At 40.2% G+C, this 20,143-nt stretch overlaps 1 long non-coding RNA gene across 1 annotated transcript; it reads left to right on the plus strand.

The window, feature by feature from the left end:
- The first annotated feature begins 7,656 nt into the window (after positions 1-7,656).
- Positions 7,657-20,131, plus strand: LOC134537103 (uncharacterized). The gene is made up of 4 exons (XR_010075926.1): positions 7,657-7,956; positions 8,694-8,883; positions 10,175-10,302; positions 20,062-20,131. It is a non-coding gene; the product is annotated as an uncharacterized LOC134537103 (long non-coding RNA).
- The last annotated feature ends 12 nt before the right edge of the window (positions 20,132-20,143 follow it).

The following is a 20,143-nucleotide window of genomic DNA, read 5'->3' on the forward strand; positions in this document are numbered from 1 at the left end:
CGTTATTTGTAATTTATGTTTATAGTAGAACCCTTATTTTCACCTTTTTATTGATGTGTGTCTTAATATAAACCAAATTATAACATGTACCCTCAGCCACCGCTAGCTTTTATTGATATAAACTGTCTTGAATTTTTTCTGTTTGTTCCCCTCATGTTTTAAAAAGTGTAAAAAAAAAAAATTTTTTTTAATATGCACTTTTTATCATACTTAATAACTTGCTTTTCATTTGCGTTTTTCCCCTTATTTTTAACAACAGATTTTTTTCAATACTTGGAAACAGTGTAGAAAAACTTGCTAGGCATTTGAGTTTTTTCCCTTATTTTTTACAATAGCTTTTTTTCAAAACTTGGAAACAGTGTAGAAAAACTTGCTAGACATTTGAGTTTTTTCCCTTATTTTTTACAACAGCTTTTTTTCAAAACTTAGGAACAGTGTAGAAATATTTTCTTTTTTCTTCATGTGCATTTTTTCCTTGTGATCAATAGTTTGAAAAGCGTAAATAAAGTAATGAATTAAAAATGGAATGGTTAAGTGCAATACTTGAACAAAAGTTGAAGAATGGCAATATGTGAGGAAGAAAGAAAAATCTGTGTGTATAAGCTGCTACGATACAAGTGTGTGGTATTTGTGAAACCACAATGAGTGAGATTTAAAAAGTGCTAAACTTATTGTTTAGGGTGGCTAGGTATGTTTGCTTAGGTAAAAAAAAAAAGAACTAAACTTTAGATCTTAAAATTGTGCATTATTCAAATGTTTCTCATTTAAAAATCAGAAAATGAATAAAATTTAACTGATATTTATTTAAATTAAGCGTTGGAAATGCCCGTTTTTTGTGATTACCAAAACTTTATAGTGATGATAAAATCTTGCAGGAGAAAAAGTTTGTGCATTTCATAATTAATTAAAATACTTTAGGAATACACTATTTGAGCTCAAATCAATAATTTTTATAAAAATGTTTTGGTGTCTGTCTGAAAAGTCTTTCGCTTTATATCAAAATTCACATCTCCAAACCTAATGAAGTGAAAAGTAAAAAAAAAAAAAACATGCAAAAATTACCAATTTTGTATCACTTTTAAAAATTCTATTCCTAAGAGGTGAAGGTTTTTATCTAAAAAAAAATTAAACCTTCAAATTCATTAAAACATGGAGTGTGAAATATGACTTGAATGATATCCGTAAAAAGTTAGAATTAAGCAGTAGAAAAGAAATTCAGAATATGTAATCTACTTTGAAAATAGAGATATATCTATCAAGAGATAGAGGGGGAGAGAGATTGATGGAGAGATTGTGATCAAGAGCTTGAGATATATATAAAGAGAGGTTAAGAGAGAAAGAAAGGTCGAGAGAGATGGGAAAAGTGATAAAAGGGATAGAGAGAGAGAGATGATTAAATTTTAAGACTTATGTTTATTGGATGTTGAATATTTTCACATTTAACATAAAGTATTTCAGAATTCGCACAACAGCTAACAGCATATTTTAAAGATATTTGCAAAGGTGCTTAGTTATATGCAATAATTGTAGTGTGTTCATGTTTCAAGTGTATGTATTGTCAAAGTTAATCTTGCTTTTACATAAGTTTTATTTGGTTTTGCAATTTTTGCTTTTTATTTACAAGTGGCAGTTTGTTAGCTTTAGGATGTTTCCTGCATTGTTCTTATTCAGTGTGTCATATGCAGGATGTGCTTACTAAACAACTCAAGCATTTAAAATTGTATCCTTGGATTTTTTCTTAAAACCTCAAAATATTTAAGTGATCTTCGACATTGAATGTCTTCTGCGATGACTTAGAACTTTGTTTTTGACTTTGATTATAATTGAAAAAGAGGTCTTTACACCCCTAGTATCAGTGTGGTGGACTGAAACCAAATCTGGCTGTACAGAGAGGGTAAGAATTTCCAGTGTGTCATTTACATTAATACAAGTAGTGATTGATGTTCAGGAGGGTACACAGTATTGCAGTATGTTTCGTGGGTTGGGGGAGGGGGACCTAGAACCATTATCCCCATTGTTTGCTTTTAAAGTAGTGATTGATGTTCAGGAGGGTACACAGAATTTCATTATGTTTCGTGGGTGGGTTGGGGGGGTGGGGCCCTTGAACCATTATCCCCATTGTTTTCTTTTAAATTCTTTCCATTTGTTGGTGGAATGATATTTTAGGATTTTAGGGGGATATCCCCGTCCACAGGGGCGCAACAACTAAATTTCCAAAGGGGGGCAATATACCTTTTTATAAAGAATCATCGATCCCCTGTATTGAAGTGGTGGGTCCGGGGGTCCTCCCCCGGGAAAATTTCTATTTTAAGGTGGAAAATGGTGCTATTTAAGCAGATTTATCATCTAAAAATTGATTACACAGCACTTTCTTTGCCCCCGTTTGCCCCCAATTCAAGGTTTCAAAGGGGGGGCAAAATACCCTTGCCCCTCCCCCCCCACTTTTGTTGTGCCCCTGCACGTGCATGCTTTCCTGGTGATGTCTAAGTCGATTCCTTGATTCTTGGATTCTCACAATTCTGTATTGATAACTGTATCAAGAATCAAGGGGTGTTTTTGATTTTTTATTTGTTTTTTTATTTTTATACACTTTTGCATTTCTTGTGTGTGAACTGACCACACATTCCTGGTGAATGTTGTCTTTTTTTAATTCCTCTAGTTTTCACCCATCATAAATGAAAGCAGGCACAACACAATTTCCAAACCACGGGCGCACAGGGATGTGAGATTTAACACGTACAAAACTAGAGGAACAACTTTATCAAATTAGTTGAAATGATGTTGGTATATATTATTTGATTTATCAGAAATAGATAAAGGAAAGGGAGTAAGCTTTACTGTTTAACCACTGTGGCTGTCAGTGCTGGGTTCTTCAGACAAAGGCCAGCAATAATTCAGATGCTAAGTCAGGTGATTCGTCAGAGGATAAGAAGGCCAGCAATTCTTCAGAAGATAATTCAGGTGATTCTCTAGAGAATGAGGAGGAGCTGGTGAATCTAAGATAAGTTATTTTACAAATTATAAGAGGGCGTTGGTAAAATCTAAGAGACAATATTCTTTAGATGATAAATAGGGGCCGGGGAATCTTAAGACGAGACTCTCCGGAGGAGTGTTTCTTTAGAGCAGCAGCTCCGGGGTTCCGTGAGTCAGGACGAATGTTGTGTAAAGCAGGCACAATTATTGTCAAATAACTTTCCTTGACGGAGTTCTGGGTTCTGCCAAAAGAAAAGTTCATCATAGGGTTCCCTGGCCGAAAAAAAAAAAAATTGGGAACCGCTGCTTTAGAGAATAAGAAAGGTCAAAAATATTTTAGAGATTCTTCAGAGGATATGAAAGGGCTGGGGACTTGGAGACAAAGCTTCTTCATAGAATAATAAGCAGCTGGGAAACCAAAGACAGATTCTTCAGGGGATACGAAAGGGGCCGAAACTGATTAGAGATTCTTCTTAGAATAAGAAGCGCATGGGGGATACAGACAAGAGATACTTAAGAAGAGAGCTGGGGAATTCAGGACAATGATACTTCAGAGGATATTTATGGGCCGGGGACATGGAGACAAAGCTTCTTCATAGAATAATAAGCAGCTGGGAAACCAAAGACAAGAGATTCTTCAGGGGATACGAAGGGGCCGAAACAGACGAGAGATTCTTCTTAGAATAAGAAGCGCGTGGGGGATACAGACAAGAGATACTTCAGAAGAGAGCTGGGGAATTCGGGACAAGTGATTCTTCAGGGTATATGAAGAGGCTGGGTAATCTAAGACACCAAGGATAGCCGTGCCTTGCCGCGAGGTGGACGCCGGTAGACGCCGGGTGGACAGCCAGCGCCTGGGACGCCAGCTCACGGGGTAGCGTGCGTCGCGCCAGTAAATCGCGCCCCGCGCGGACCCGCCGACCTCGGTGTCCCGAAGCCGGGCGCTCCGCCCCCCTGGGGCCGCGACCTCGTGTGCGGTAGGCGTGGCCCTCCATCACCCGCTGCGGCCTGCCTTGAGGGGGGAGAACGATATATGTGTGTATCGAAAAGCCCGCATTTCTGGCAAAAGTCACGGAAACTATCTCCTTTAAAAGAGCGTCAGGTGAGAGAGAGAGAGAGAGAGCGAAAGAGAGAAGACACAAAGAGAGAATTTGAGAGAGAAGACACAGAAAGAGAGAAGACTGAGAGAGAGGGAAAGAGAGAAAAAATATAGAGAGAATGAACAGCGACTTCCAAGCAAAATATTGTAAAAGGCGAAATGAGACAGAGAGAGAGAAAAATAAAGAAGATAAGGCTAAGGACGGGATGTGCAGACCAATTTAATACCACAGTAATGCACCGGACCTTTCCCACTGAGAGATGTTAAGATAAGGAAGAATCGGGGAAGAACGATTGGCAGCAATCGGATCAGATTAAAACCCTACAACACTCAAGAAGACTATTATGTAATGAAGCAAGTCAATGATGTGTCGCGGTAAGACCTTGGGCAACCCCGGCGAGGGGCGTAGTTGGAATTTGTTGTGTTAGTGACCCTGCTGTTGGGAATATTAAGAGTATCGCCGCTAAGGAAAAAGTTCTTGAACTACCGCCAGCAATTATGTAAAATACTTAGTGATTGCGCTCCCAATAATGTCCGTGCCGTTAAAGACATTTTTACATACTGGGGCGGATCCTGGGTTTATGTTTTACTTCGCACGCGGCAGCATGTGTGGTAAGCCCCCTTTCCCCACCTTTCCCCCTTTTTTCCCCAACATAAGTAATTGTAGGTACCAAGAATATATATGTATTTTTATTTTTTGTTGCATCATTGGATTACGTATAAAATTAATGACGAAAAATTTGCTGAGCTACTTTTCCCCTTGCTTGAGCTCGCTTCCCTGTTTTCAACTCCTGGTGGATTTTTTATTTGACATATTGCTAATAAAAAAGTAAAAAAAAATCGGATTAATTTGTGAGTAGCAAAGTGACGCACACGCGCCGTGTGTAGTTATGTCCGAACTGCTAAGATTCCTTGTTGCACTCGTGCGAAACAGCATAACGGCGCTACTTCTAATTATAGCCACGAACTTGAGTCAGAACACTTCCAAAGAGACACTTATTATGAAGTTGGTGAACGGGTTGTCACGACATTCGAAACACTTTAAACTTGCAATAAATTAATTTTTCCCCTTTAAGATTCGCTTGAAGTGAGGGGGAAACAGAAATTAAAAATATTACGGTTTGGGGAGAAAACTTTTAAATTGGATTTTGGGGAGAAAAAAAATTTCTATAAATAAGCGTACAATCTTCAACGTTCCTAAGCGCTTCAAAATTTAAATACAGACCACGATGCGCTAGTTATTGAACATAATTGAAAAGCACTTCACATGATATGTATGTCTATCTGAGTAAGAGAATGAAACTTCGAAATTCCGACATGGCAAGCCACAAGGAGGGCAGGAGAAAATTTTTAAGACGTAAATCAAGTTCCAACACGCTCGATGTTTCCACAAGAACCGTAATCTTTCAATAATGAAGCCCCAGGAATACTCGCGTCAAGAAGATGCGTTGTAACGAGTACTCATGTCATGCATGATACTCATTTAAGCATCGGTCTCTCACGTCATATTGCCTATTTCATTTTCTTGTGTTATTATTACTCCAGGACTGTACCTGTAAACGTGAGTATTACATTAGTTTTCCTGCATTTTATCTTTCGTCGCTAATATTCTCAACATATATCTACTAAATATTATCTAATCACGCTAATAAGTCACATATGTATGTGCTCGGAATTATGATCACGAACATGAGCTTTTACAGATCGAAATAACATTGAGAACCGCTTAATGACCTTAATAATTTGCTTGTGTTTACTCAGAGGTGCCCACCCCCCCAAAACACTATGACTCACCCCCCCCCCCCCCTTACCTAATGATGCGCCACCCCCCCCCCCCCCCCGAAATTTTTTATGCCATTATCTCAATGATTTACTCAATTATTTTATAATATTATACTTTTTTAGTATTATATTTTATCACATTTTGCATTAATTAAAACTGATTTTCTAATAATAATTTTGGTCATATCAGGTAATATTTCCATCCTGAACCGACAGATGCCAAACTGCTTTTGTTGAGGAAAGTGCGAGGTTGCCAATTTGATTAACAAGATCCCTTTCAATTATCAAAGCACCAGAAACGTATTTTCACATTAGAAGCTATAATTATGTAAATAATATATACATTTTTCTCGTCTTTTAACCACCCCCCCCCCTCCTGAAATTTTAATGACGCAGTCTGCGTCGTTACCCCCCCCTTGTGGGCACCCCTGGTTTACTTGTAGAAAAACATAGCTTTAATTAATAATGCTTGTAAACGTTTTTATTGTTCCTTTTATTGTAATTTTACCTATAGTTTAATCCGAAGCTTAAACTTTTGTAATATGAGTAAATTTTCTTAATTATTTATTTTTACTCTGATCAAAGCTCTAACCAAGGACCACAATAGGTAAAATAAATAAATAAATAAATATATTAAAATGTAGAATTTTGAATGTGTAGGATTTTTCTAATTTTTGGGTTATTTTAAAAAAAATTAATATGGTGGCAAGATGGCAGACATGATGGCAGTCGGTAAGATGTCTGACAATCTGGTGGTCTGCACTAGTGAACTCTACCGGGAAACTATTGAAGCAAGATGGCGGCCGACACCAGCAAACTCTAGCAGATGACTAGATAATCTATTGTGGTAGCCAATATGGCTACCATGACATCACATTGACAGGATTAATATATGCTCTGTTGTAGGTAAGGGCCTGTCTGCTTGTGGATTACATGGAGAAAGGATGTCGCCATTTCTTTTTTTACAATTGCTTCCACCGAGGGTCGAAATCTGAATAACCAAAGTCCACGATGTTAGTGCGTCTCTTATTAAAATTCGATATAAAACTGAATAAAATTAATATATTTTGTACCAAATTTTTATTTATTTATTTTTATACTCGTCGGGTTCGAACCAATGACTCTTAAAGTCGATGATGTAACCGTGATTTTTATTATTTTTACTAATAGTTTTGGTTGCTAGGGTTTTAAGGAAATTTGCCCCTCTTTGATAAAAAAAAATGGCTCCTTTCTGAGGAAAATAACCTTTTCGAATCTTTTGTAAGGAAAGAAGGAAATTGTTCTTCAAAATGAGAAATTTTTCCTCGGAAAAGGAAAATTTTGAGAACTTTTGATTTATTATTATTTTTAAGTAAACTAGACATGATGACGGAATCCAAGAGGTCAGCCATTATGTCATTCCAGATGGCGATCGGCTCTGCCTTAAAATACAATCGGCTGAAGGAAGTGCCGCAGCAATGGCACCAGCTAAGGGATAAAAAAAAAAAAAAAGGAGCCAACATAAAAAAAAAATAGTCTGAAGCCGTCTCTGCATCAGATACTTTTTTTTTTTTTTCTTCTTGTCAGAACAGACGGGCGCCTGTAAATCGGGTGCGTGCGAAGGTTCGATTGACGGGCCGCGATGGAAGAGGCGTCGGGAGAAGGGATTCCTCGGTTTTTGGCGGGGCGATAAGGTTGATGTAGGGGAGGAGGGAGGAGGGGGGGGGGCGGGGCGAGCATGCGCGATGCACGGGGCCAGTCGGGGCGTCGGGACGCCTCTTCTCCCAGTGGCGCGCGTCGCGGCGCCCGGCGTCGGTCCGACAACCGCGGCGCGCGTTCCGACAGTCCTCGCGGCCCGCGGTCACGTGACGTGTCTCCGTCTCTCTCCCCCCCCCCCCCCCGCCAGGGCCGGTGACTGCCCCGACTGTCAGGGCATATCTCTCCCTGTATCTCCCTGTATCTCCTTGTATCTCCCTCTCTCCTGGATTCAGCGACCCCCGCGCTGGGCTTGAAGACCTGCATCTCGGCGCAGAGGCGCGGAGTTCCGTGACCGAGTACCAACAGCTACGTCATCTCACGCGTGCGTCTCAAGGCATACGTAGTTCACAAACTACGCAGCTCGAGTATGTTAACAAATTCTTGCATTTCGGCTTTGCGTTTACACGACGGCCGATTTGTAGAGACCGGAAAAAATACGCAGATTCATTCGGCGGTAGGTTAGAATTCAAACACATGTACCTTTTAGATGATTTTTGCTATTGGCTCACTGTTCATATTGACACATCTCAACCAGTTATAAACCCTCAACCAAAGAAGGATCGAATCACAGAAAAAACCAGCTGAGACGACTCACAAGTCGGCAGCCAATGAACTTGCGTTACTTGCCCCGAGTGCACAGGGGAACGTGCAGTCTATCCTGAAGGCCATCGAAACAGCGAATTTTTCCGGTCTCTACCGATTTGGAAGAGGAGGGGTACCAAAAACTGTTAAAGACGCATAGCAGCCCGAGATGTTGTGTTAATTATACACACAGCATTTACTCTCAATCTTTCATACAGCGAAAGAAAAAACTCTTAAATCACATCATTGAAAAAAATCTTTAATTTTCGTTATAAATATGAATTATTAAAAAAAAAGCCCGGGTTGGTATTCGTTTTCTCCTGTTTTGCATGCTTTAAAATATGCGCGATTCTCTCCCGTTGGCTACGAGTTGCGTTTATTGCGTATTTAATAAACCCCCGGCCTAAGAACTTAACGTTTAGTGCGTCTTGACGTAACGAGGCGCGAACGTCTGGGAAGGACGAAAAAAAAAAGTGCTAGGTTGGCGAAATAATGCGATAACTAGGGTAGGCACTTTCAGGCGACTCTCGAGATGAAGAAAACGCAGAGCGCAACACAGTGAAGTCCAGGTTGCCCGCAGAGTTGTCACGTGACCACGCCACGTCTCCGGCCTGAGATCTGCTCCGGGGGCCACACAGAGCCGTGCAGGGACCTCGGCTGCCACCCAACCACAGTGCGGAAGAAACACGCGTCCTGAATGGTCCGGCCAGGTAGGAAAGTGGCCTCCCTTTCTGACGGCCGCCAATTGCAATGTTCAAAAAAAAATTTTATCTTAAATTTACGAATAACGCTGGTTAAAAAATATCCAGGGTTCTTCGTAAACTAACGGGTACAAAGTTCACTCACATTGAAAACGAATCCACAAGAATAATCCTGATATAAAAGAAAAACATTCAAAAACTGTCAGGAGTAACGGAAAAACAAACTTATTTCTACCACGTAAGTGTTTACCCTTTTTATACCGAAAAACAGAATTCGTAAGTTGAATTACAGCATACGAAGGTACAGTTACGAAGAACTCTTTCTGTATTTGAGGTAAATTCTTCGTTGGAAAGTCCGCAAATTAATTTCTAAGTGTGCGGGTAAGAAAGTGTTGGAGCGGACGTAGCTTATCGCGGTGTGATGAGATCTATGCCCGCGAGAGCTACATGGCCCTGGCGTCAGCGCGCAGTCAGAAGTTACTGTAAATTCACGTAATTTTCAACGAAGAATTAACCTCAAATAAACGCAGAGCCCTTCGCTAGTGTCAGATGACTGGATCTTCGAAAAATACTACGCTGGGTACTGACTTCCGAAATGCAAATTTCAAAGTGAACAAGGTAAACATAAATGCGGTAGAAAAAGAAAAGTTTTTTGTTTTTTTTTTTTGCTGTAGAATCAAAATTTTTTTGGAATGTGATGTCGGAATAATCAGATTATTGTTGTTGATTCATGTTCAAAGTAGTTTTAACTGAACAACAGTAGGCTTATGAAGAAATTGACGAAGATTCCCTGGATGATTTGTGACCAGAGTTGTTCGTAAACAGAGTGGGTGCTCAGACTGTTTGCTCGGTCAGACGACACCGCGACACAGTGTATTGCCATCACAGCTATAGCGGGGCCTCGTGGTCCATGTGCCAGAGCCGAGCATCGAACCAAGGGGAAGCCTACAACTCACGTAGTTTCGGTTCCCTACCACGTTCGTGCAAATTCGGATTTCTCTCAAAAATTGAAATTAAAAAAAAATCGAAGGGTTAGGTTAGGTTAGGTCAGTCACAACATGCTTGTTTTCATTGGGAACTTCTGATTTAGCGGCTGAAGTGGCGTTAATACCAAAACGCAAAACTTCGGAAATCTTCGGAAATTCTTGCAGGGAACCGAAACTACGTGAGTTGTAGGCTTCCCTCGAACCAAGGACCCGTGAGGAGTCCCAGGCCACTGCCTCTTGCTCACGTGTGGATGTCCGTGGGGAGGACGATGCTGGGTTACTTCTGAGTTGTCGGACCCGGTCGCGTGTTGCAGCTGGTGCCCGCGGCGATGGGGGCAGCGCCACTGTTGCACTTCGAGCTGCTGCTGCCCAGCAACAAGGCGTGGCGCACCAAGAACTACTTCCGGCTGGTGGCGCGCCAGCGGGGGCTGTCTCCCGACACGTGAGCGGCTCTCTCTCTCTCTCTCTCTCTCTCTCTCTCTCTCTCGCCGTCTTCCAGTTCAATCCACCACTTTCATTTAAGGCCCCTGCCTACACGGCGCGCAGAGCTTCAGGTATAAACAACGTGATTTGAGAACTACTCGAGATATCAGAGTGGGTTCTGTTTACGAAAAGCATTCAAGATTTCGCTGAGCGCCGATAAGTAGTTTTGTTTCCAGCGTGTTTTCAGATTAATTGTTAGGCATGAAGCAACCGGTAAATATTATCGAAAGCAGTTAAGGGCCTTGCAGTACGCCTTTTTCTTCGTTTCTCAATGCACGACGAGAAGACCGCGCGCCAGTTTTAGGGAGACACCGCGCTAGAAGCACGAGAGATAGGCGATATGATTTATGCCTTGAAAGGGCCGAAAATTGGGATAAATAGTTCAATATTATAATAACAGCTAAAATATGAAAAAAATGCAAGGTGGTGGGGCCATAAGTTCTGTTTACAAAGTTTTGCCCCGATACCGCCTTTGCATTTGTTATTCTGCTACAAACACTGCGAGGTAAATCCCTCCCACTTGTCGTCAGATCCGTGATAGCTACAACACAACAGATTTATGGGACTTCTTTCGTTACTATCGTATGAAATGACATATAAGTTCATGTATCTTAATAGTACCTGTTCCACAGTTGTGTGTATTCGTCGGGTAGTTACTATATCTATCACCAAACAAATATTCACCTGAAATAATTATGGTATTTCTCAAATTTCACTAATGAATTAATTTATGCATGTGTGCACTATTTTCCAAATAATAAATTAAAATAATTTTAACTGTAAAATATGTGTCTGGCAATAGGTATTTTCAATCTAATGAACATTCACTAGAACATCGTATCATTGATTCAATCCTAATACTTTTACGATTAGGTCAGCTGAAGACTATAATGCTCAGTGAAGTTGGAACGAATGAAATAGTACCTAATGCTGCGTACAAATTAATCAACAACATATAACAGTTAAAAATGTCACAGTCAATTATTACATATATTACACACCATTAGTAAAAAGGTAATCATCAAATATAAACTTAAATAGTGAAATTTAAAATTAATTCAAATAGTATAAAATTTATACCGCTGGTTCATGCAAATAGCTCGACTAAACTTCAAATGGCAGAACAATTACCACTGTGTTTTACGCTACGAGTTAGTGAACGTTTAAGCATATTCAAGTAGCAAATATACATAATATTTACAAACATAGACTTGATCACACATTTTTAAATGTTTACCACTTGAAATAGTAGGTACTAAAATAAAGAAATTATTAAGTTTTTATTTGAACACTAGTTTTATAACAGTTTTTGAGGCCCTTCAAATTCCTTTTTTTTTAAACAAAATATCATGCCAATATGTCACCAAAGATAACTGAAAAAAATAATGGATTAAGATAAGAAAGGGGTTAAAGCGTAAGAAATGCAATAGCCATTTCTGGGGGACGAAGAAAACAACCACAATGCAAAGCCATTGCAGGGAGAAAAATGAAACATCAAAAAGGCAATAGAAGTTGTTGGGAGATAACATAAAGATTAAAAAATGCAATAGCCATTTCTGAGAGACGAATAAAACATTGGCAGTTGAAAATATCACATATTTACGGCATAGATGTAATACTGCTCGCCGAAAGTATGACGCGTAGAGAAAAAAATTACTTGATTGAGAATGACAGATTTCATGGACAATAAAAATGAATCATTTAGCTGAAAATGTTGTTACTTCTATAAAGGTGCTCATATGCCCTTCATAATACTTCAAACATTTATTACTACTTTGCAGTCAGCGCACACTGGTTGAGATACGAAGTTGTGGCTTTCACAATAATCTTAATAAAAAGAAAAAGAAGGCCGATTCTTTATAACTCGCCGCCCCTCTAAGTGCTTAAAAACGCCATTAAGCCCAGTCTGTCCTCAGTTCGCATGTCAGACCAAAACGAACAATCTAATTAAAGCTAATAGCAGCTCTGAAGGTAAACAATCTAGAAAAATTGCTGCAGTTACCAGGCGTTCCGACTCGGGAATGAGTCGTGAATTAGGAAAAAGGGGGGGGGGGGGGGGGTGAATTTAGATGTGGGAATTCAGAATCGCGGGGGTTCAAGGGAAAGGGGTGAGTTTTTTTCCTTTTTTATCAGCTACGGGATAGCGCGGGGTGGCATTTTCGGGTTGGGGAAAGGGGCTTCGCTCGTAAGTGCCACCTCTTCTCTGGGCGGACAGAGCTAGAGGAAGGAAGGGGGTTGGAAACTACTTTCCTCTTCACACTCCAGGCAGTTATCGCCAGCAAACATATTTGTGCGTGGCCGAGGGTCACCATCCTATATGAGGTGTTCGGAGTTTCGGACTAAGGGCTGAACGTATCTAGTGGATGTTTTAGTTAATTAGGATAAGATGAAATGGGAGAGTTTCGGACATATTCTGAGCGAGATCCGTACGTCAGAGACTAACACCGTGTAGCAACAAGACACGTGTGTCGTTGTTTTCACGTCATCTTCAGTCCGGTAGATGGCAGACGGCATGCCCAGTATGAACAATGGAGCTGTTTAATACATATGGTACCAACATTATGACAACGAAAATAACTTTATCTCTTTGAAAGACTTATTTAAAAACTATGTAGTTTTATGGGGGGAAATAATCCTCCAGTGCTTCAAATTTCTTAAACAGATGTCATTCGTTTGATAACAGATAATATAAAATATAATTGAATAATTTATCTATAAAATGTTGTGTAGTTACACGTCTTGCCGCTAGGTTGTTTTCCACATTCTCGCCTGTTGTTAGCAGAGAGCTGTCCGGCGTTAGTCTGTGTGTGGAGTATGGGCAGCCTTCTTTTCACAGACGAGAGAGCCAAAACCCGAAGTTCCCCGAAGTTCATGTTTTTTTTCTTCCGTATCTTTAATGTAGCTATCCTAACCAAATCAACCGTCCACAATGTTTTAAAGTATTTATAACGTAGCTAACCTAACCTAATTGACCATTAGTATCCTTTTATCAACACCGCCATATCTATTTATTTACAATGAACAAAAAACAACCCCCGAAGATGCACGATCGGTGGTTTGGCTCTCTCGTCTGTGAAAAGAAGGCTGACCGTGGAGTATCTGGTTGTAGTAGGGGAGGCAGAGGAGTTCTAGGACAGGGTGTGGGACAAGGGAGGAGCGGGGGAGGGGCTGGCGTGCTCGGGGGCGTGACGTGCGGGGGGTGTTCCCACTAGACAGACAGACACTCGGGGCGCGGGTCGATCCGACAGCAGCGCCACGCGAGGGCGCCGCCTCACGCGGTCGTAAAGCCTCTTGAGGCACAGCAGGAGGCACGAGTCACAGGTCTGCAGCTAGGGGAACCTCGAGTACCATGCAATACTTAGTGTTAGAAAGATTTGCTGTTCTAAGGAAAAGACACGTAAAATATCGGAGGAGACATAGTAAATTCAAAGTTTCAACACTGACGACTCTAATATCTACTCTCCCTCTACATTCAGCTCTCTTTCCCTTGCTTTCCCTTCCTTCGCTTTCTTTAGCTCCCTTTATCTCTCACCAGGTACCAATATAAATTTTATAAAGCAAGAAATAAAATTGATATAAATGTAAAAAACACTTCAATTTCATAATGTACTTCAAAAACCCTCATTTCTTTTGTATTTAATAATGAAAAAAAAATGCTTTATATTGAATTACTTTCATACAGTGTTTTTCTCAAAATAAATTTTCGACCCTTTAGAACTGAATTCTGACTCGAGGTAGATACTCTTCGTGATTCCAAGTCGAGATTCGTATAGGAGGAAATCGGGTTCCAAACCAACGCTGTCTTCCGACACCTCGTTGCGAGGGTGTGAGAGACTTGTCATCAGGCCATCTTCGCCTGCATGGAGGATCTCAGACTGGGTCCCAGCAGGTGGGTAACATCCAGTCGTTCCAACAGTACAGATCTGTAAGAGAAGAGAGACCAGGACTATGGGTAGACACAGGAAGAATCCTCCCTTACGTGAAAGAGCATCCCTGCCAGGGCTTCCTATGTGAGTAGCGAGCCTACCTCCAGCCCTCACCGACCAGCCGTACTGGTCCTTACAGCCTGCTCGGGCCAGTAAACCAGAACTTAGACCAGAAGCCGGCGGTGAAACCCACAGCCAGAAGGAGTTGCACCCCTTCAAATCAAAATCGAGAGAGTGGTTAGGCGATCCATCCCAGCATCGTCATCACCAGGAACCTCAGTTCTCACTCAGCTGACCAGACAGTTGACTGGGCCCTGCACCCTCAGACTCGGTACTGTTGGCGTCTAATCGATCCAACACTTCATCCTGGGACGACTCAGTCATCCAAATGACATATGGTCCGGTGGAGGCCTGTCTTCCTTCTCCTAGCTGTGACGTCACCCACCCTCCGAGCGATAGGAGCGTGACGAGTGCGCAGGCGCGGGGAAGAAGGAGCACCCCGAGGAGGGGACACACCACAACGCCGAAATACCACATAGCCGAACGTACAATAACGCCGAAAACCATAACGCCGAATGCCTAATTGACTACAACGCTGACAGCTAGAAAACTGCTGTGTACCACACCGCCGAAATACATCAACGCCGAAAAATGTCATTGCAGGACTGCCACAAAGGTTAGGTTAGGTAAGGTAAAGTTAGGTTATGTTAGGTTAGGCTAGGTTAAGTTAGATTAGGTTAGGTTAGGCTAGGTTAGGCTAGCCTAGGTTAGGTTAGGTTGTGATATTTCGGCGTTAAGATACATTTAAGAAACACAGACATTCATTCAGTTGTTTTTCATTTTGCTCCTGTGAAAATGGTTCAATTACTCATTTTTACAGAATAATTTTTAGACATGAAACACGAGAATTACACCTTTATCTTCATTTCTCCGTCGTCTAATCTCTCTCGCCAGTTCAAGCCTTGCTCTTAAGCTATTATTAACGCCTTCTCAGATCAGGGATTGGAATAAATATCTCAAAATAAAATTACAAAATAAAAAAAAAAAAACTGTTGTCATGTGATTAATATTTTTGAATGTAGGTACTAAAATGCTAAATTTATTAATTAAAAAAATATTTATATTTTTAAAACTAAATACATAAATAATTGGCTTGGCTTGTCAGTTTTACGAACGTCAAAATTTAAGAAATAAACTTCAACGTTTCGGTCTCCACTGCTGTCGCTATCTTCAGGTAAGCTGATGGAAGATGATAATCCAGGAGAAAATAGCTGCAAGAACCAGCGAAATTTCGTTAAGTAAATTAAAAACAACAAAACCCCGATCAAGTTTTTTTTGCACAATAATTATGCCCTTTATTTGTCATCCCTCCCCCCTCGCTGGTTCGTCGGCCACCTGTTAAAAGCACCGATGCAGCCTCTACCATCAACCACGCCGACCGCAAACAGACAAATCGCACAGGCGCGGCAATAAAAAAAAAAAATAAAAAAAAAAAACCCTCCGAGGCGCGTGTAGATAAAACCAACCCTGATGATCATAGCATCCAACCAAAATAAAACTGAAGTCACATTGATTACGCGGTTGACCTCGTTTCTGTAAATAGAATCCAAAATTACATAGGTGGAAGAGGGCCGGGGGTTGTTGGCAAAAGGGATGGTTAGCCCGAGCATCGTTGCGGCCGGGAGGGGGGGGGGGGGTTGAGCTCCTGATCGCTCTGGCCGCAGTGGGTCTCTTCAGGGACACCAGACTCTATGCATGTAGCTGCCGCCAGCGCGGGAAGCGCACATACGCACGTGCTCTCGTGTATGCACGCGCGACTGCGCAATGCACATGCACTATGCATGCTTGGTGAAAACCTTGAGGAAGGGGGCAAAAATTATTTGATTAATACCTAGAGACCGGAAAAATTCGCGGATTCATTTCACGATATGATAGAATCCAAACAACTGTACCTTTATATTGCTTCTCTGATTGGCTCACAGTTTATCTGAAGGACTTTGAGCCAATGAAAAACCTTTAACCAAAAAAGTATCGAATCGCAAGCGTCCCAGTTGACACGTGTCACGAGTCGGTAACCAATGAGCAGGTGGCATTTGCCTGAGTATGTAGGGGATTGTGGAGTCCATCCTAGAGGTCATCCAAAGCGCGAATTTTTCCAGTCTCTATTAATACCACATATAGTTACAGTTTTTGATTCATAGAAAGTATTCTTAAACTAAATGTGTGTGTGTAGCCTATTAGTTCGTGAATTTAATAGTGACATAGGGAAATTTGTTACACTGTCTTTGATTTAACTACTTCAAATTAAATAAAGATTTAAATTAAAATAAAGTACGCACGAGTAATATTTATGTGAATATTTATAAACATTGGTGGACTTTCATATATGAAATATCTTAATCGTAAATGCATGAATATTATACAAATAAATGTCCAACAAAATATTTATTTCTTAAGTTAAGATAACGTTACCAAACAGTTATCCTTATCTTTTCAGTTATCAGGTATTCAGCTCTGCATAAAGACTCGCTCTATCATCATGCTGTGGTTGTAGCTACCATTGTTCTTTTACTTTATTGTTTTTAATAAATGGTTATCACAAACTCTTCTCTCTACATTCACGATAATGTTCATTTTGTTGCGATCGTAATTCACCAATGTTTGAGCTTGTGTCTTAAATGTGGGTTAATATAGAACACATTCTTGACCAATGAGTTCCTAATATCAGTTTAGGCTCATTTAAATACAAGTTGTGTTTGCCTTTGATTAATTAGTTTTCAATTTTATAACAAACAATGGTGTCGATTTGGCTGAAGACCTGGTAGAAAAAAAAAGGGGGGGAGGGTAACATTTAATTTTAAAATTGCATTCTAATAATGAATGACCACCGTATGATAATTTAATTTCAATTATTTATTAAATTCCGTCAGCAAATTTGAAATCGGAATATTTAGGGCAATAAAACAATATGTTAAAGCTCAATCAAATAATTACTTCTGCCGTCTATAGATTAGAGAAAAGTAAGGTACCAAAGTATTTTTTTTTTAAATATTAGTAAGACATCTTTACTTGTCACAGTCATGGAGGTAAGAAGTTGGGAAATTTGTATTAGTATATTTTATTTTCCATAGCTCAATCAATCACGAAACACGAATAATACTAACACAAACTGGTATAGAATTATTTAGGCGAAAAATACATGCTCCTACTTATAGCCTTATATACTAAGATACAAGCTTTAGTTAAAAAAAAAATTGCTGCATTAGTTCAATGTAGTGTTATAAATAAACAGATATTACTGACAAAAAATGGTATTTTTCAAATTATATATATATTTTTTACTATTTTACTATAAACGTAGGTACGGTTAAAGTTTTTATTGAGAAAGTTCGAAAATAATAGGAATCATTCCCCTCGCAGCAATACTGTATTAAATATGCAGTATGAAAATATGATTTAAAAACAATTAATTTAAGTGCTACATCTTAAATGAAATGTTTATTTATAACTATCACGTGGCTCAATGTATATAAATATTCACATAAATATTGCTCGTGTGTATAGATTTTTATGATACCTCATCTCACTTGATTTTTTTCTGTTTTCCTTTTTTATTTATAAATTCATTTTTATGAAATAGAATGCGCAATACAATTGAAGGATTAATATTCCCTTACTGTATAAAAAATAAGGTAATTAACTTTATTTGTCATTAGTGTTAAATTAACGAGAACTACGTGTTAATAAATGTTACAATAACCAGCCTTAAAACAGACACACGTATTAAAAATTGAGTAAATCAACATATTTTTATAATAAAAAGAAGCATTCTTTCTGCGACTGAAGTCTTTGTTAATACAAACTAAAGAAAACCACAATAATATCTATGGCATGTTTAGGGTGTTTATATGATTTATATCTTTGGAGTCTTATTATTTTATCATAATACTGCTTATAAAATTTCAGTCAAGATAGGTTAAATTTTATTTGAAAAAGAACTCATTGAATGTAAAGGAAGATATTGTATTCCTGCTTGAGTAGGTATATGTAATAAATTTTAAGGTGAGTGTAGAGCTATGTCTGTCGTGGCTGACATTTCTCTTTTATTGCCTTTGTGGTTTACGTAATTTGATGTGATAAAACCTGGGCTTACCTTGTTATAATATGATAAAAAGCCTCTAAGTGTAATAAAAAATGAAATACCTATAGTTTAATTAAAAAAAATCTCAATACCAAAATGTACTCCCATTTGAGTTAACTACTGAACGTTCTTTTTTTTGTATATAAAAGTAATATTTTCTTGAAAGCAATAAATTAAGAGTGCTGTATCTATCAAATGAGCAATGATTTCAAAGGTATCTGAATTTACAATTGAATACGTTAATTTCTTATCTCGTCTTGTATTGTCACAGCCTTGACCTACTTCCAGGGTCAAGGCCGATAAAAATTCCCCACACGCACGCTACCAAGAGGGTCAATCAGACAGCTGCCCGAAACAAGCTGTCTACACTCGCTTCCCCGAAGCCTGAGTCCTAACCCCCTAGAGCAAGCAATGTGAGATAACATCCATTTAGCCAACACATTATCATTATTAAAATCTTATGGAAATCTAATGGGTAGCGATAATAAAAATAAAACAAACCATTTAAACTTTAATCTAACTTCCTGCAGTTTATTAAATTTAATTACAATCTTGAAACCGACCATGGCTGTTGCGTGATACTTTACAATGCGATTTTATGGAAATGTTAAACCTTTCCTAAGTCCGTATGCTTCATAACCACCATTAACAAATATACATATTATACCTAAAGATAAATATATAGTAAATAAAATACATAGGCCTACCTCGGAATTGGACAATAAAGTTAAGAAAATCTCACATTAACACATTATCTAAAATACTGCCCTCAGCATACTATAAAATCCTTTTCGTAATTAAACATCACTCGGATATCTTGAGCCGGAGCCTCCTGTGTGACCCTGTCCCAGCGAGTGGCTGGTCTCCGGGAAGCGTATTTTCCTTACCCTAGATTGACTCGCCGACGCGTGTCTGAACTGCGCTCTAATTGGCTGCACCTCTCGCCGGAGAGGGGGAGAGACGAAGCGTGCAGAGGAAGGGAAGGGGAGAGAAGGGGTCGGGTTCAAGGTCACAAGATGGGGATCTGTCAGAAGCTATCGGAAACGTTGGCGAGATTATAAAAATGTGTGTTAGTGCGCATGTATTTTTTTACGCCTGTAGATACTTACATGACATGTTAGTCATCTCTGTAACTTTATGGTAACTGGGAAGATCGTCAGGGGGGCAGTCGGCGAGTCAACCTAGGGTAAGGAAAAATGCCTCCAGGCGTGGCAGGACACCGGAGGACTAGCGACAGGCCAGCCGCTACCTTGCAGGATGGTGCCGGTGTTGCTGGAGGAGGCGGGCAGCCGCTGGGAGGAGGAGGCATGACATGTTAGTCATCTCTGTAACTTTACGGTAACTGGGAAGATCGTCAGGGGGGCAGTCGGCGAGTCAACCTAGGGTAAGGAAACTCGCCTCCGGGCGTGGCAGGACACCGGGGGACAAGCGACAGGCCAGCCGCTACCTTGCAGGATGGCGCCGGCGTTGCTGGAGGAGGCGGACAGCCACTGGGAGGAGCAGGCATGACATGTTAGTCATCTCTGTAACTTTACGGTAACTGGGAAGATCGTCAGGGGGCAGTCTGCGAGTCAACCTAGGGTAAGGAAACACGCCTCCGGGCGTGGCAGGACACCGGGGGACCAGCGACAGGCCAGCGGCTACCTTGCAGGATGGCGCCGGCGTTGCTGGAGGAGGCGGACAGCCGCTGGGAGGAGGAGGCGGCGGCTGCGGCGGCGGCGAAGGCCCGGGGG

The sequence above is a fragment of the Bacillus rossius genome, chromosome 11 (assembly GCF_032445375.1).
Source record: "Bacillus rossius redtenbacheri isolate Brsri chromosome 11, Brsri_v3, whole genome shotgun sequence".
Classification (NCBI taxonomy): Eukaryota; Metazoa; Arthropoda; class Insecta; order Phasmatodea; family Bacillidae; genus Bacillus; species Bacillus rossius.